Below are 6,000 nucleotides of genomic sequence, written 5' to 3'. Positions count from 1 at the left end.
ATGTGTTTGCAAAAAATTCAGTCTGCATAAAATTTGGCACAGCTGTTAGAAGTGTTTGGCAGAACGTGAAAGTTTAGTGAGTTTTTTTTTTCACGATTTTTAATTTTGATTTTTTAATTAATTGTAATCTTACAATTTTGTTTTTCTTAAGTTCAAAAAGATCGTTACCTTTTCATTTACTCTGTAAACAAACTGAAGTAATCAGGATTAAATGTTAAATTTTAATTTGGTTTTTTATCATTTTCTTATTCTTAGAATTATAAAAAAAAAAAAAGTGCGTAGACCAAAAATTATTTCTTTGTTTTCATGCTTAAGTAGCATGAGCTCAGATTTTAGAACTTAGCTACAATTATAAAATTACTTACTAGTTTACCTGTGAGAATTGAGAATTTCCTTGTACTTCAAGGAACGAGCATGTTTTCATAAATTTCTTGTTGAAAACGGCCGCAGCTCTAAAGGTTGCATTATTTTGAAATATCATTTCTTATATAAAAGTGCATTTTCTATTAAACTTAATGTTATCAACAACTACTTTTGCCAAAAATTTTGAAAGTCCATTAAAATTGTCGTATCTAGTCGTTCAAAAATAAGGAGAAGAAGAATTTCATTGTAGGCTTTCTGCAAGCACTCCTTTACTTAAGTTATGTATGTATAAAATCAACGCCAATGCCAGCTGAAGGACGAAACTTCTGCGTTAAACTCGATTTGTTGCATGTGACACCTTTGCGTTGATTACGTATCATTGCGGAAGTCAATAAATAAATAATTAAACAGGTGTTTTATTGTTCTTATTCTTCTTCCAAGACCTCTTTTTTTCATAAAATAAAATCTTATTTCTCTTTGGTCTACGCATTGCTCAAAATAGAAATTCTTAATTATTAATTTAATTTAATGTATTTATTTATTAATTTTTTTTTTAAATGAAGGTTCTTGTTTTTTTGTTTTTTTTTGTTTGAGAAATTAGTCTTGTCCAACAAACATTTAGTATTTTTTTCTTCAAACTTTTTGAAAACTTATTATATAAAAAATAAAAATATTAAATACCTATTATCTTTGCAAGCTATATTTATTCAGCTGTCTTTCTTCGAAGATAAAGCAAAAATGAAAAAACAAAAACAATAAATACATATAAATAGCAGATTTTATAAATAAAGTTTATATTTAGAAGTTACATTTTTATGTAATGTTAAAAACATTAAAAAAATACAATAGTAAAAAGCAATCAATAAATCGATAGTGCTGTACTAAAGAAGAGATAAACCATCGAATCAATTGTGACCAATTAAAAAATGTAAGTGTGAACAAAATTGGTGAAACAATGATGTGTAGTTTGTGTTAAAAAAAACTTACTTACTTTTTTAAAGTACGAAATAACTACATGGAAATTTTAATAAAGGCAATGTCTTCCAAAAAAATGAGTTTTGATTATAGTTATTATTATTATAAAGAAAAATTAGTTTAATACTTGTAAAATCCATTTTCATCTTTTTTTTAAAGATCTCGTTTATCTTTTTCTTTTTTTTACTATATCCAGTAAAAAGAAACTATAACCTTGTTTCAAGTTATTAATATTTATTTTACTTTTGACATTAAAATTATATTTCAACACAATTTGTTTCTAGCACAAGGTTCCTAAGTTTTGAGAAGAGGAAAGAAAAGTATATTAAACTAATTGCTGCCTCAAAGCGTCGACACTAAACAGTGGACCTAAAAAAATTCATTTTAAAACAGCCTCTGTACCGCGATGTTTAATAAAGACTAACAGCCGTCTTTCTACGATCAAGTAATTTGCGGCTAACAACATTTCACTTCTATCAACAGCTGATGGACAAATTTGCACCGTTTGTACGATTCTTATTGGCTGGCTTGGTTAACCATTTCCAGGTTAACCAACCTCTCCAACACAATCGACCCTAGCGGCCAGAAGCGGAACTTCAGAAATGGATTTGTTTACTTTTCTTTTGTTCTTTTCCCACTTTTTTCCCCTTTATTTCTGAAACTAGATAATTTTAAAAATAAAGGAACACATATATTATATGATCGTACACACACTCATGGCATGTTTGGAAATTGAATATTGGCCGACGTATTCTATTTCTGAGGTACACAAATGTGCACTATGTTCGTAACTCGGCATTGGCTGGAGTTAATGTACCAAGTGGACCGCCTACATTTCACATCTCTAATCCGCCAATGAGACTAGCCAATTCATTTTGCTAAATATTTCCAGGAAAAATACGATTTTGATTTTTTTTACTAATTTTTCCCCCAAAGGTATTTGATAAATTATCTGATTATGCAATAAAAAGTTAACGTCATAAAAACACGAAAAACAAAGATTATTCCTGCATGATCTTTCCCCTATTGTACTTCTAATGTAATCCACAATCAATAACGTTCATAATAATATAGATAAATAAACCATATAGATAGAAATATAAAAGTAAGGTACCACATTTCTCTCGCTGGCTAACTCTGCTTTGATTGGTTCGAGAGTGGCTTACTTCTTGACGACGTCATCAGCTGACAATACCAAGGGACCGCCTACATTTCACACCTCTAATCCGCCAATGAGACTAGCCAATTCTCTTTGCTAAATATTTCCAGGAAAAATACGATTTTGATTTTTTTTACTAATTTTTCCCCCATAGGTATTTGATAAATTATCTGATTATGCAATAAAAACTTAACGTCATAAAAACACGAAAAACAAAGATTATTCCTGCATGATCTTTCCCCTATTGTACTTCTAATGTAATCCACAATCAATAACGTTCATAATAATGTAGATAAATAAACCATATAGATAGAAATATAAAAGTAAGGTACCACATTTCTCTCGCTGGCTAACTCTGCTTTGATTGGTCCGGGAGTGGCTTATTTCATGACGACGTCATCAGCTGACAATACCAAGAGACCGCCTACATTTCACACCTCTAATCCGCCAATGAGACTAGCCAATTCTTTTTGCTAAATATTTCCAGGAAAAATACGATTTTGATTTTTTTTACTAATTTTTCCCCCATAGGTATTTGATAAAATATCTGATTATGCAATAAAAAGTTAACGTCATAAAAACACGAAAAACAAAGATTATTCCTGCATGATCTTTCCCCTATTGTACTTCTAATGTAATCCACAATCAATAACGTTCATAATAATATAGATAAATAAACCATATAGATAGAAATATAAAAGTAAGGTACCACGTTTCTTTCGCTGGCTAACACTGCTTTGATTGGTCCGGGAGTGGCTTACTTCTTGACGACGTCATCAGCTGACAATACCAAGAGACCGCCTACATTTCACACCTCTAATCCGCCAGTGAGACTAGCCAATTCTTTTTGCTAAATATTTCCAGGAAAAATACGATTTTGATTTTTTTTACTAATTTTTCCCCCATAGGTATTTGATAAATTATCTGATTATGCAATAAAAAGTTAACGTCATAAAAACACGAAAAACAAGGATTATTCCTGCATGATCTTTCCCCTATTGTACTTCTAATGTAATCCACAATCAATAACGTTCATAATAATGTACATAAATAAACCATATAGATAGAAATATAAAAGTAAGGTACCACATTTCTCTCGCTGGCTAACTCTGCTCTGATTGGTCCGGGAGTGGCTTATTTCATGACGACGTCATCAGCTGACAATACCAAGAGACCGCCTACATTTCACACCTCTAATCCGCCAATGAGACTAGCCAATTCTTTTTGCTAAATATTTCCAGGAAAAATACGATTTTGATTTTTTTTACTAATTTTTCCCCCATAGGTATTTGATAAATTATCTGATTATGCAATAAAAAGTTAACGTCATAAAAACACGAAAAACAAAGATTATTCCTGCATGATCTTTCCCCTAAGAGTACTTCTAATGTAATCCACAATCAATAACGTTCATAATAATATAGATAAATAAACCATATAGATAGAAATATAAAAATAAGGTACCACATTTCTTTCGCTGGCTAACTCTGCTTTGATTGGTCCGGGAGTGGCTTATTTCATGACGACGTCATCAGCTGACAATACCAAGAGACCGCCTACATTTCACACCTCTAATCCACCAATGAGACTAGCCAATTCTTTTTGCTAAATATTTTCAGGAAAAATACGATTTTAATTTTTTTTACTAATTTTTCCCCCATAGGTATTTGATAAATTATCTGATTATGCAATAAAAAGTTAACGTCATAAAAACACGAAAAACAAATATTATTCCTGCATGATCTTTCCCCTATTGTACTTCTAATGTAATCCACAATCAATAACGTTCATAATAATGTAGATAAATAAACCATATAGATAGAAATATAAAAGTAAGGTACCACATTTCTCTCGCTGGCTAACTCTGCTTTGATTGGTCCGGGAGTGGCTTATTTCATGACGACGTCATCAGCTGACAATGCCAAGTGACCGCCTACATTTCACACCTCTAATCCGCCAATGAGACTAGCCAATTCTTTTTGCTAAATATTTCCAGGAAAAATACGATTTTGATTTTTTTTACTAATTTTTCCCCCATAGGTATTTGATAAATTATCTGATTATGCAATAAAAAGTTAACGTCATAAAAACACGAAAAACAAAGATTATTCCTGCATGATCTTTCCCCTAAGAGTACTTCTAATGTAATCCACAATCAATAACGTTCAAAATAATATAGATAAATAAACCATATAGAAAGAAATATAAAAGTAAGGTACCACATTTCTCTCGCTGGCTAACTCTGCTTTGATTGGTCCGGGAGTGGCTTATTTCATGACGACGTCATCAGCTGACAATGCCAAGAGACCGCCTACATTTCACACCTCTAATCCGCCAATGAGACTAGCCAATTCTTTTTGCTAAATATTTCCAGGAAAAATACGATTTTGATTTTTTTTACTAATTTTTCCCCCATAGGTATTTGATAAATTATCTGATTATGCAATAAAAAGTTAACGTCATAAAAACACGAAAAACAAAGATTATTCCTGCATGATCTTTCCCCTAAGAGTACTTCTAATGTAATCCACAATCAATAACGTTCATAATAATATAGATAAATAAACCATATAGATAGAAATATAAAAGTAAGGTACCACATTTCTCTCGCTGGCTAACTCTGCTTTGATTGGTCCGGGAGTGGCTTATTTCATGACGACGTCATCAGCTGACAATACCAAGAGACCGCCTACATTTCACACCTCTAATCCGCCAATGAGACTAGCCAATTCTTTTTGCTAAATATTTCCAGGAAAAATACGATTTTGATTTTTTTTACTAATTTTTCCCCCATAGGTATTTGATAAATTATCTGATTATGCAATAAAAAGTTAACGTCATAAAAACACGAAAAACAAAGATTATTCCTGCATGATCTTTCCCCTAAGAGTACTTCTAATGTAATCCACAATCAATAACGTTCATAATAATATAGATAGAAATATAAAAGTAAGGTACCACATTTCTCTCGCTGGCTAACTCTGCTTTGATTGGTCCGGGAGTGGCTTATTTCATGACGACGTCATCAGCTGACAATGCCAAGAGACCGCCTACATTTCACACCTCTAATCCGCCAATGAGACTAGCCAATTCTTTTTGCTAAATATTTCCAGGAAAAATACGATTTTGATTTTTTTTACTAATTTTTCCCCCATAGGTATTTGATAAATTATCTGATTATGCAATAAAAAGTTAACGTCATAAAAACACGAAAAACAAAGATTATTCCTGCATGATCTTTCCCCTATTGTACTTCTAATGTAATCCACAATCAATAACGTTCATAATAATGTACATAAATAAACCATATAGATAGAAATATAAAAGTAAGGTACCACATTTCTCTCGCTGGCTAACTCTGCTCTGATTGGTCCGGGAGTGGCTTACTTCTTGACGACGTCATCAGCTGACAATACCAAGAGACCGCCTACATTTCACACTTCTTCACTTAATTGTAACACTGTATTCAGATCTACATGAAGCATCTATTTTCAACTTCAGGT

The sequence above is a fragment of the Rhodnius prolixus genome, unplaced genomic scaffold, assembly GCF_049639745.1.
Source record: "Rhodnius prolixus isolate KJV_2025 unplaced genomic scaffold, Rpr scaffold_18, whole genome shotgun sequence".
Taxonomy (NCBI): Eukaryota; Metazoa; Arthropoda; class Insecta; order Hemiptera; family Reduviidae; genus Rhodnius; species Rhodnius prolixus.
The sequence above is the reverse complement of the archived record's forward strand: the minus strand, read 5'-3'. Positions refer to the sequence as shown.